Genomic DNA, 13,662 nt, shown 5'->3' with positions numbered 1-13,662 from the left:
ATAGCCTACTTTGTATGTCATTTGTATTATTTGTAAAGTCATTCTAACTTTCTCTTTATTAGTATTTTCATTATATGTTTATTTTCCTCAATTTGCTTTTAGTTTTCTATGTAGTTATAGTATAAGTGAATTTCTAGATAGTATACATATTTGGGTCTTGATTTTTTATCTGACAATCTACCACTTAATCAAGTGTTTCAGTCATTCATATTTAACATAATTATCAATAAGGTTGTATTGGCACATTGGTTAAGAACTGGCTTGGGATGCCAGAGGGCCCCGGTTCGGATCCCACATATGAGGGCCAGTGACACTGCCCTCTACAGCTAAGATGCTGAACAACAGCTCAACCTGGAGCTGGGCTGCCATGGGTGGCTGGCGACGGCGTAGGCTGCGATCCCCTGCTGCAGTGGGTTGCCATAAGCTACCATGTGTAGCCGGCAGCCAGCGTGAGTGGCCAGCAGCTGCCGTGAGCGGCAGTCCAGAGGCCGGCGACTGATCTGCCTCGCCCGGGAAGAGCGCAATGATGGTGCCAACTTGGGCCAGTGAAGCAACGTCCTCCACAACTAGACTGAAGAACAAAACAACAGCAACTTGTCTGTTCCCCTTCCCCTGATTCCCCAGCGCTGTTCCCCTCCCCCAATTCCCCAATAAAATCTTAAAAAAAAATAAGGTTGTATTGATATGTACCAATTATTTGTTTTATACTTTACTAATTTATCCTATTTTTGCTTTTTCCTGCTTACTTTTTAATTAATCAAGTATATTTTTGTATTCCGTTTAGTTTCCTCCATTGCCTTTTACTTAGTTTTTTTATTTTAAGGTTTACCATATAACTTTCTTAAATCTACCTTTCCTTTCATGAAAAAGACTTACAAAAGTACATTTCTGGTTTCCCCCTCACATGCTTTGTACTGTTGTTGTCGTAAATTTTACTTCTACATATGTTTAAACCCACAAAATATTACTTTTGGGCTTTAAATAGTAAATTATCTTTTAAAGAACTTAAAAATGAGAAAAATTAATTTATACTTATCCGTATGTTTCCCATTTTTGGCACTCCACATCTCTTTGTGTAGTTCCAAGTTTCTATCAGGCTTCCAAGGGGATGGTTTTAACAGTGAGTCTTTGGGAAGGATTGCTGGGGAATAAGGCAAAAGAGGTCGGAAGTAACCAGGTTCAAGGGGGCCTTTTGTGCCATCATCCAGATTTTAAACTTTACCTGAAAGCAATGCAGGTTACATGACCAAATTTGGATTACAGGAAGATCACTCTGGCATGAGTGAGAGCACTCAGCTGTCTACTGCAATAAATCACATGACACTGCAATAGATCAGAGAGTGATGTAGACCTGGAGTGATGTCACCTCTATGGAGAATGCAGAAGAGGGGACCAATCCAAGAGAAACCCAGGAGCTAAAATCAATGGCACAAGGTGGTTGACTTGATGTTGGAGGGGAGGGGCATGGAGAAGCATAGGATAACTTCCAGGTTTTCAGAATTTGTGACCAAACTGATGGTCATGACACCAGCTGGGATACAGACACAGAGCTACTCTGAGGAGAGAGGTAGTGAGTTCAGCATTGAATGGACTGTGTCTGTGCTGTTTGTGGGAGACCTAAGTGAAGCTAGATGAAGATGCAGCTCTGAGAAGAGGTCAGAGTTGGGCCTTTAAAGTACAAAATAATATCTGTGAGTATATGTCAGATTAGACTCTTTGCCTAAGGCAGAGTTTGTCAAAGTATGTGGTCATGGACCACCTGTGTGTGCTGAGTGAAGTTAGATTTCTGGGCTGCTGGTAGGACCTAGAACCTCCATTAACAAGCCCCATAGTTGATTCTTGTTAGTTTTTTAGACAAACACCCTGATTTAAAGAGCAAGAAGAAATTGAATATATAAGGCTTCGTTCTCATATTTTTCTCTCATATACAAAAGGTGTGTGAAATCTTGAGAATTCAAGCTGGAAGCTATGCCTAGTGTTGAATGTCAAGTGGAAGGTGCTAAATACAAAGTTAGTAAATAAATCTGTAAAATGAAATGAGAGTTTGTGGTGGAAGCAGGTTTTTATCCTCAAGCTTCAAGAAAAAACCACATTGGAGGTGGCAGTGTTTATTTAAGAAATGTTAAGAGGTGACAAAACTGGTAATTTTAAGTATTAGGATGATTTATGTAAGACAGCAGCCGTGAAGCCATCTTTCCTAATAGGAAATAATCACATGGCATGAGAATACAAGGACTGTCCCTCTGGGTTAAACCCATCGTCATATCAGCATCCTGTCTCTCACAGTGGGAGAGAGGATGAATTCTCGAGCTCCAGGAGATCCTTCTTGAAGTCACCCCACAAGGTTAGAGTTTCAGCTTCTTAAGTGCTCTTTGTTTCCAATATTTACCACGATTCTATCTGTTTATATAAAGGTGTGTGTGAGTGCTTACTTTACCACTTATATAAAGATAAGCAGAGGAAGTTGCTAAGCCGAATTGATAGTGTGTGATTACATAAATGGATTGACTTTATTTCTGAAACAAAGAAGCCAGAGTTTTCAGATTCCTTACTATTCGTTATTGATTTCTCCTTGGAAGGTCTTTGGAAGTTTCAGAATGATGGGAACCATGCTTAGCACATAAAATAATAATTAAAAGGCAGTTAAATAAAAGAGTATGAGCTATGGTTACCTTTCAGTGCACACAGGAGTTGTAAGAGGTATTGAATATAATAACATTATCAAACATGTTCAATGTCCTGATCTGTTTTACATATGACAATTCCTTTAATCTCCCTAAAAGCTCTACCTGAGGCATATACTATCATGATCCCATTTTATAGATGACAAAGCCAAGGCACAGAGGTCACCCCCAGTCACAAGCTGGGATTTAAATCAGGGATGTAGCTAGAAACCTGCACACCATAGTGATGAAAAAGATAATAAAGAGTGGACACAAGGTAGGATCATCAGGAAAAGAACAAAGCTAACGAACTGAAAAGATGCTTCAAATAAAACATTTTTGGCCAATAGGAAATTCCACGACTAACGGAGGTTAAAAGATGAAATAGAAGAACATGTATGTTACATTATAAATGAAAAGGCTTATAATCGAGCTGATCTTTAAGGTTCCTTCCTGGGATTCCACCATCCAATGATACCAATAACCAAGCCGTGAGGCAACCTATGTCCTCTGAGCACTCTGGCATACATTATCCCCTGTGACTACTCACCAAAGTTTTACCCGTAGATACACAGGAGCATGCCAACAAGCAGAGAGCATAAAATGTGTTTAAAGCAACTGAGGACACAGATTGGATGTCAAGATCACCTCAAAATAAAAATGAGAAATAAGGCTGGTGAAGTTTCTCAGAAAATGGTCCCAAGAAGGCATGGGGAAGTCCTGGAGGTCTCTGAAACTGTTTCTGATAACAGATGAAATCAAGGCTTTCTAGAAAATCAGCACCTGGGTGGTTGAAAGCTCTGAAGCCTGCTTGCTTGCTCTGGGAACAGGTGGGCTTACTGCCAGGGGCTAGGAAGGCTCCCTTTGTTAGAGGATCTTAATGACATTTGGGAAAAGACATCTGTAACAAAATACTTCTTGCCACTTTTTTTAGGAAAAAGCTACAGCTTCTCTTACTATAGTGAGTTTAGATTATAAAAATATTTGCAAGCCTTTGTTGCCCTCAGAGCAGGAAGGCTAGCTGACAGAATGAAACACAAGGCCCAGGAAGGGAATAAATGAATGGGGGAAGGCAGGCTACTGAGCCACCTTCCTCAGAGGACCGGGGGAGTCGCCACATGGGGGTTGGGGTTTCCCTGTGGCCTCATGGAGAGGGCCCTTCCCAGGGGCAGGCAACTTGGGGGCCACACGAAAGGTGGGTGAGCTTACATGTGTGTTTGTGAGTCTGGATTTTGACTTGGGGGGTCTAAGAAAGGAAATTGGGGTCCTATTAGTGAAAGGCCAGGTTTCCAGTATAGTTCAGTATAATCACTAGCAGAAGACAATGGGTATGTTGAACACTGATGTGGGTGGTCACATACAATGCTAAGCAAAGTGAAATACAGCTTTATAGTCAAGCATAACGGAGTGTCACATTTAATACAATTCAACACAGGGTAATTGGGGAGGAAAATGGTGAAAAAGGTTAGAGGACATTAAGGTATAAGAAAGACCCATATAGAGGGCTAATACAAAACTTGAATGGTACAGGAGGTGAAAGAAAGGAAAGAAGAATGCAGAGTCTGTATGTGGTCAGTTTTAACAGAGCTATACATGCATGATGCCAACTGGTGACGTGGCATCTTCGTGATTTGTAAGAATTTGTTTTCGTTAACAGTAGGAATAATCTGATTCCAAGAGAGATATCCATATTTCCTAAAGATTAAAGACTAATGCCTTTAAAAATATATCTATCAAAATATATTTATCATCCCCCAATCTTCTTATTAAAATATTGGGGGATGATAAATAGGGGACATCTAATCTGTTAGTGAGGGACAATGTTTGCAATTTCGTACAAGTCACCCTCAACACCTGATGCAGTGTCATAGACCAGTAGGTAGTTCACACATGTCTATACCAATAATAAATATTTTAGTGAGAAATATCCCAACTATTAATGCAGGCAGACACAAGAATATTTAAATATGTGTTATTTTTGTCTTAAAAAATCTGCAGAAGAAAACATTAAAAAATGTTAAGCAAGTTTGTATAGTACTCAAATAAAAAATGGAAAAGCTTGAGTAAATAGAATTATCAACCTGATAATTTGGTAAAGAAAAATATCGAAATGAGTTTATTCAAAGCCAAAAAACTAAATCACATGATTTTAAATTTCATTATAATTTTGAATTTGAAGACATGGCTAAAAGCATGTAATCTCAAATCATTCTGTCCTGCACAGATTGGAAATTTGGGCTAAATATGCAGCATCAGAAACATCCCTTAGCTCCCCCGGCTCTATTGTTTTTTCACAAGATGGCAAGAAAAGTTTATTGTAAGTGGGGAAATATTAAGAGCAGTTAGGAATTCTAGATCTTTATTTTTTATTTATTTATATAATTGTTTCATTTTTCAATTACAGTTGACATACAATATTGCATTAATTTCAGGTGTACAACAAAGTGATTAGTCATTCATATAACTTACGAAGTGATCACCCTGATAAATCTAGTATGCATCTGACACCATCCATAGTTATTATTCACTGTATTCCTTATGCTATATTTTACATTTCCATGACTTTTTTTGTAACTACCAATTTGTTCTTCATCCTTCCCCCTTTTCACAAACCCCCAACCACCCTCCCAGCTGGAAGCCATCAAAATGTTCCCTGTATCTGAGATTTTTTTGTTTATTTTGTTGTTTAGATTCCATATATAAGTGAAATCATATGGTATTTATCTGTCTATGTCTGATTTACTCCATTCAGCACAATACCCTATAAGCCCATCCATATTGCAGATGGCATCATTTCATACATTTTTATGGCTGAGTAATATTCCATTTTATATGTGTACCACCTCTTCTTTATCCATTCCTTCACTGATGGACGTCCAGGTTGCCTCCATATATTGGCTATTGTGAATAATGCTGTAATGAACATGGATGCACATGTCCCTTTGATTTGGATTTCTTTGGATAAATACCCAGAAGTGTGATTACTGGGTCTTACTTTGTCTCTTATTATAGCCTTGTTTTCAAGTCTATTTTGTCTGGTATAAGTATTGCTACTCCAGCTTTTTTTGTTTGTTTCAATTTTCATGAAATATCTTTATCCTTTCCTTTACTTTCAGTCTCTGTGTGTGTCTTTTGGTCTGAAGTGAGTCTCTTGTAGGCAGCATATGTAAGGATTTTGTTTTCCTATTCATTCAGCCACTATGTATTTTGATTGGAGCATTTAATCCATTTACATTTAAAGTAATTATTGATAGATACATAGTTATTGCCATTTTATTATTCATATTTCTCCTTCCCCTCCTCCTCCTCCTTTTAGAAGTCCCTCTAACATTTCTTGTAATACTGGTTTGGTGGTGATGAACTCCTTTAGCTTTCTCTTCTGTGGGAAATGATATAATTCTAAATGATAGCTTTGCTGGGTAGAGTAATCTTGGTTGTAGGTCTCTGCTTTTTATCACTTTGAATACTTTGTGGCAATACCTTCTGGCCTGCAGTTTCTGTTGAGAAATCGGCTGACAGTCTTATGGGAGCTCCCTGCAGATACTGACTGCTTTTCTCTTGCTGCTTTTAAGATTTCTTCTTTGTCTTTAACCTTTTAATTATGATGTGTCTTGGTATGCCCCTCTTTGGGTTCATCTGGTTTGGGACTTCTTTCTGCACTTCCTGGACTTGTATGTCTATTTCCTTCAAGTTAGGGAAGTTTTCCATTATTATTCCTTCAAGTAAGTATTCAATTCCTTGCTCTCTTGTCTTTCTGGTACCCCAATAACTCAAATGTTGGTATGCTTGATGTTGTCCCAGAGGTCCCTTAAACCATTCTTATATTTTTGGATATTTATTTATTTATTTATTTATTTATTTATTTATTTATTTATTTTTGCTCTTCTCCTTGGGTGTTTTCTTCTACCTTAACTTCTAAATCACTGATTCAGTCTCCTGCTTCATGTAATCTTTTGTTGGTTCCCTCTAACGTACTCTTAATTTCAGTTATTGTATTCTTCATTCCTGAATGATTCTTTTTTTATGTTTTCTATCTCCATTTTTATGTTTTCTATCTCATTATTAATGTTCTCACTGAGTTCATCTACTCTTCCCCTGAGTTCATTGAGCATCCTTATAACCAGTGTTTTGAACTCTGCATCTGATAGATTGCCTGTCTCCATTTTGTTTAGTTCTTTTTCTGGAGCTTGGTTCTATTCTTTTATTTGGGCCATGTTTCTTTATCTCCCCATTTTGGCTGCCTCCCTGTGTTTGTTTCTATGTATTGGGTATGGTTGTTCTGTCTCCTGTTCTTAGTAGAGTGGCCTTATGTAGTAGGTGCCCTGTGGGGCCCAGGGGTGCAATCCCCCTGGTCACTTGAGCTGGGTGCTCCAGGTGTGTCCCTTGTGTGGGTTGTGTGTGCCCTCCTTTTGTAGATGAGCCTTTGTTGCTATTTGCATGTCAATGGGAAGGATTCACCCTCAGCCTGATTAGTTGTAAGAACTGGCTGTGACTACAGTGGAGGAGCTGTTGTGAAGAGGCTGACCCTATGGAATAGGATTCGCTATATCAGAGCTCTTGTGCCTGCTCAGTCTACCCTGGGGTGTGTTGTCTGTGGATACAGCTGGTTGGTGCTTTGGCTTGGTCCACAGCTGGCCACTGGGTATGCTGCTCTGGGGAGGGACCCTGCTGCATGCCAAGTTCAGCTGCAGCCTGTGCCCTGCCCAGGGCCACCTGGCCTGAGCCACAAACCCATCCACAGATGGCAGCCACATGTGCCAGACTTGGAGGTCCCTGAGAGAGGCTTAGCTGTGAACTGAGGCCAGCTGTTGCTAGTGCGGGTTTGGGACTGCTCAGCAAGAGGCACAGGACGTGTCAAAGCTAGATACTGCTTGTTTGGGTTTTGTGAACCTTTGAGAGATTTTAGGAAAGTCCACAACATGAGCCTATACAGGTCATTTGTATGGGAAAGCCACTGGAAGCGGCTTGCATGGGCCTACAAATTGGATGGGGCAGGGTCTCAGGGAACCAGCAGGATAGGATGAGTGGTGTTAGTCAGGTTGATGGAGACGCAGATATGGGGCCCCCACTGTGTCTGCACACTGGAAGCAGGGAAGGCTAACAAAGAAATAAAGGATTCTGCCAGAACTACTGTCTAAGACAAAGCTGCCCCTCCAGCCCTCGCCCTGCCACCAGATAACTCACTTCCTCCCCCCATATGTCCCTGGCACCTTTTGAGCTGCTGCCCCAGCGCTGGAGCTCAGAGCAAGTGAGTCTGTGAGCGAGTAAGTCTGTGTGCTGACCCTTTAGTAGGAGTGCCTGGGACTGTAGCTACCCTCATCTGAGTCAGACACATTCTCTGCTGGTTTTCACAGCCAGAAGTTGTGGGGATGTCTCTTCCTGGCACTGAAACCCAGGGCTGGGGAGCCTGGTGTGGGGCTGGGACCCTTCACCCCTCCATGAGGTGTCCACTGAAGAGATATCCCTCCCAAGTTTTAAATACCACATGTGGGCGTGGGACCAGCACTTTCTGTGTCTCTGCCCCTCCTTCCAGCTTTGAGGTGGCTTCTTCTGTATGTCCTTAGTTCTAGGACTTCTGCTCACCTAGACTTCAAGCAATTCTCAAAAGTTGCTGTGCTGTAGTTCAGTTGTATTTCGATGTGGTCATGAGAGGAGGCAAGTGCAGTGTTTATTTACTCCGCTATCTTGACTGGAAACCTTCCAGGTGACTTTATTTTATGACTAAAGTGAACACACCTGTATATTAGCTCAGAGCCATGCTCGGGACTCTTTGAATCCTCTGACCCTGGAGCACGAAAGCAGAGCCAGGAGATTAGTGATGAACAAATGATCTACCAATTTTGAAAAAGAGGAATTCGGCAAACTACACACTGGCAAATCTGATTTTATGCCAGGGAAAGCTTCTAAAATAGAATATTAAACAGATGGCGTGTGAGCACAGAGAAGAGGAAGCGGTGACTCACTAGGCCAAATCACGCCAAACTCATAATTATCCTCTTTTTTTTTAATTACACTCCTACATTGGTGGAACAGGAAAAATTGAGGGAAACCTTTAGAAAAGCCTGCTTTTGTTTCAAAAGAGCATTTGCCAAAGATTCTCATGATAGTTTGGTAAACACAATAATGAGCTATTAGCTGGATATTGGGACTGTCAGATGAAAGTGTGAATGGTTGAAAATAACTTCCAACAAGTGTTGGTTAATAGGTTGATGTCAACTGGAGGAATTGCTGAAGAGTAATGTCACATGGCTTAGTTCTTGGGTGATTTCAACATTTCGTCAATTGCTTGGCTAAGGACAGAGAAGGCCACATAGAATTTGCAGATGATACAAAGCTGAGTGACAAAAAGAGCTAATATGACAGATGCAAAAATTGAGATTCAAAATTATTTTGACATCTAGCACTCTAGGAAGAAACCAACGAGATAACATTGAACAAGGACAAATGTAAAATTCTATAGTTAAAACTTCATGGATACAGAATGTTAATGACCTGCCTAAATTTCCAACCCCTCTAACCGTCACTCTGACTACAGAATCATATGTATTTGCTGTTTTGCTCCACTCGCATGCCCTATGAATTTCCTGGTCCTAGGAGGGAATATAAGAAACCTTTTATCAGTGTTTTCAGCCATGGTTGGAGTAGCTCTGAAGCTATGATTGCAATCCTTACACAGAGTGTTCGCAGTAACTGGACTCCTCCCCGTATTCCCAGGTTCCATGGCTCCGATCTCCAGTCTGCCTGTGGCTGTGTCCCTCAATCAGCTGCTCAACCCACGTGCATTTGGAGCATCATGATAGTTGACAAGACGGGACTCAGGAACCCCCTACCCTGGCCCTGCTTCAATAATTGTCACTTATCTTGGATTCTGATTGGGCTTTTGTTTGCGGTACATAACTTCTACGTTTGATACAAGATTTGAGTCACCTCAAACCCTTTCCTCCCAGACTGGCTGGAAATATAGACTTAGGTAAGAGGAAATGAAGAACACGGCTAAGAACTGAAGCCTGAGGGAAACCAAGGGAGTTGTGATTAAAGCGAGCGTGCAAAACAAATGGAGAAGAAGACAGCCAGAAGGGAGGGAGGTAATCCAAGAAAGTTAGTTTTACAGAAGGCAAAGGTGAAGACAATTTTCAGGAGAAGGGATTGATCAATAGTGCTAAGTACTGCCAAGATGCCAATCAAGATAAAAGACTTAAAATATTTCAATTGGATTTACAAAAGCTGGACGTCTAATGACATTGGAAAATGCTGCTTCTAGGGGAGAAATGGAGGAAAAGGCTAACTGCCAAAGTTTAAGAGGCAAGAGGTTTGGAGAAACGGAGAAAAGTGAGGATAAACATCTTGCTTGAATAAGGGAAAGAGAATAATAGAGCAGCAGCTAGGAAGGGGTAACGGGCTGATGAGGGAAGGGGGTGTGTATGTATGCGCACTCGTTGTTTATATATGTGGCAGGAAAATGTCATTAGAGGGAGAAATGGAAGTATCATAAAGTGGGTTTTTAAAAATTTTTTATTAAAATATAGCTAACATATAGTATTATATTAGCTGTAGATGTACACCCTGGTTATCTGACATTTATAGACCTAAAGAAATGATCACTATGATAAGTCCAGCGACCATCTGACACTGGACCACGTTATCACAATATTATTGACTATATTCCCTATACTGTACATTACATCCCCATGACTTATTTGTTTCATACCTGGAAATTTGGACCTCTTATTCCCTTTCATCTTTCCCCCACTTTAAAAATGTTTTCAATTATAGTTGACATTCAATATTTTATGTTAGTTTCAGGTGTACAGCCTGGTGGTTAGACAGTTATATAATTTATGAAGTTTTTGATGGAGGAAAATCCCTACAGACCCCTCTATATAGCTTCCTGTTTCTACCCCGCTTCTTCTTTTCTGCTTTTAATCCCACTTAGCCTTCCTTCCTCTCTCAGACATTCTGTTCCTACTGCATCCCTTATTTTGGGAGGTCAGGGATTATGCTCTATATTTTCCTGTATTCACACCATGATCATCCCAGCCTGTTGCCTTGACTGGGTACAGTGAGATGTGCCTGAGTGGAGGTATGAGCTAACATTGAATAGGGGCTGTTTAAAGCACATGTTAGTAACAAGATTATGTGACCTTGTCACTGTGCTTTGCTTCTTCTCTCAAGTGCTTGGTCTACCTTATTTCCATTCCCAATAGTAGCTCAGAGTTCTGTTGTACCCTGTACCCCGTGCTCTTGTGATCCATACAGTGGAATCAGTGAACTCTAGGCTGGCTCCCGGAACTGCCAAAACATTTGGAGGTGACACAGTGACTCTGACTGCACACATGAATGATCTGGCCATTTCTCTTTTTGGTGCAGGAAAAACGCCAGTTCTCCAGCTCACTTCCCCAATTGGCATTCACAACTCTGCTGCTCTCGTGATCCTTGGGGCTAAATGTTGCAAAAGAATATTTTCAAGTTCTGCAAATTTTTGTACTTAAAGAAATTGCTGTCTAATTTTTATTCAGCAACAAAGACTTCGGCAAAACCCATTTCTACTGGGGTGGGGCCACAAACAAGTATCTATGTGAGAAAAAAACCACTAAAATTAGGTGTAATTTCTATGGCTAGATGACTCACCTAGTGTGTTTTCCAGGTACATACTATATTGGTATATTGGTTTGCTGATTTCTTATGTTTCCTCTTGCCCTCCCCAAGTTGATCAAGAATCATCTTGTTTTATTTTTTCATTTCACTGTTATGTTCTGCAATAGTCATTGACCAGAAGTTCTCCAAGTATTGATTGATTAACTTTAGTAAAAGCACATTTAGTAGAATCATCAAATAGAGGCACCACATGTGCTATGGAGCTGTAATAAAGATGAAGAAATGACACCCATAGCAGTAACTCTCACTTGGCCCTTTCAAAAATATAAGATGACATGAGCAGAAGAAAGAACTTGATATTTGTCTCTCTTCACCATTGTTCTCCAAAACCTTCAAGATGACTGTGAGAGTAATTGGCAGTGTTAAAACACTATGCATGGAGGATTGGGGGAGGGGGATTGTCACCTCCAGGGGTAAAAAAGCGTAACTACTGCACTGTGTTGTACAGCTGAAACTAATTCTAAAAAATGTGTATTTCACAATAAAAAATAATAATTAAAAAAATAAATAAACAATTAAAAAAAACCCCAAAAACACTATGCATGAACTTTCTACATCTGAGAAAAGACATGCTGTAAGGCTCACAGCAGCCAAATCAAATTAAAAACATACAGAAGCAGGCTACTGTATACCTGATAATTCTAGCTAAGGAGTTAGAACTAATCAAAAGATGTCTTAGGAATGTTTACTTCAGCTCTTCTTATCCTCACACTCGTGGACCACGTATATACATATACATAGGTCATATACATAGGACACAGAGGAAAACAGCAGTGAGAATTATCTGAGTTTGGCATAAACTGATGAGTAGTGAAGGCCAGTGGCCCAGTGACTAATGCCACTCCCACCCTTGCCCCTGGTCCCCTCTCAAGGAGGCTGTTTCTGAAGCACCAGAAGTAACAAAGCCCATACGATGCCTAAGCCACCCAAATTTCACTTATTTCTCAGTCTGTAATTCTTTTTTTGTGCTTTTGTTTGTAGAAATTTGGAGGTTTGTCACAAAACTATCATATATGCGACATTTGACTTGAGTGACTTCTTTATCACTGCAATTTAGAGGCACCACCCAAAGGGTAAACATAGGTCAGAATTTCAGTTTCCTTATATTTGGGTATTTACTAATATAATGAGTATAGATGTATGGCTTTGTAACATCAACTAAAAGTTAAATGTAACTTCCTAAGTTGATGCATTGTGCCCTTTACAAACATTTAATGAGGTAAATAGATAACGTGGGCTCTTTGTTTTACTTCTGATGATTAATGTTGCCTTCTCTGTCCCTGTGAGCTTTCGCACGGATCGGGTCAATTACAATCTTACCCAGGCCAAGATAGCTTGAACATTTCTCTCCCTGACTCTGTTTTGGTCTTCATTTCTGGTTTCCATCACCTGGGAGCATCAGCTCTGATTGTCTACTTCATTTTGCTGAATCAGAGAATGTACATTTTTTTACTTCTTTTTTTCTTTTATTAGGGAGGTTAAGTTATTGATTGACTGATTGTTCTTCTTAGCTCAGGTCTTCCTCCAGGTATTGAATTAGGCCTGATTTTAGGAGGTGAAATCTGAGGGGTTGATTGGAACTTTAAAAATAATTACAAAGCTATGTTATATAAATTCATTTTTAAAGAGCCACTGTGAAGAGCCACTGATGGCTGTTAAAATTATAGGGGTTGTTATTTTACTTAAGCTAAACAGAAGAAACTTCATCCAAATGGGCGCTTATTCAAAACACTTGCTTTGTCCTGTTTTTCGGAGTACTCAAAATAAAGATTATATAGCCTAAGTAGCTTCTAAGTGCCTTTAAAGGATAGATATGGTTTAAATGTTTAGCCCAAGGCAAAAAGAGTTTATATATGCAGAATTCTAGGCTCACTTAAAAAACTAGCTTTTTGGGCCGGCCAAGTGGTGCGATGGTTGGGAACTGGCTTGGATCCCACATATGAGGGCCAGTGACGCCACCCTCCGCAGCTGGGATGCTGAACGGCAGTTTGACTTGGAGTTGGGCTGCCATGGGTTGCCGGTGACGGCGTAGGCTGCAGCCCCTGTGGCAGTGGGTTGCCGTGGGCTACCGTGTGTAGCCAGCAGCCAGCGTGAGCGGCCAGCAGCCGCAGTGAGCGGCTATCCAGAGGCCGGCGGCTGATCTGCCTCACCCGGGAAGAGCGCAATGATGGTGCTAACTTGGGCCAGTGGGGCGATGTCCTCCACGGCTGGACTGAGGAGCAGGGGGACGGCAACTTGTCTGTTCCCCTTCCCCCAATTCCCCAGTACTGTTCCCATCCCCCAATTCCCCAATAAAAAAATCTTAAAAAAACAAAACAAAACAAAAACTAGCTTTTATCTTATT

The sequence above is a fragment of the Hipposideros armiger genome, unplaced genomic scaffold (genome assembly GCF_001890085.2).
Source record: "Hipposideros armiger isolate ML-2016 unplaced genomic scaffold, ASM189008v1 scaffold_273, whole genome shotgun sequence".
NCBI classification, from domain to species: Eukaryota; Metazoa; Chordata; class Mammalia; order Chiroptera; family Hipposideridae; genus Hipposideros; species Hipposideros armiger.
Note: the sequence above shows the minus strand (reverse complement) of the source record.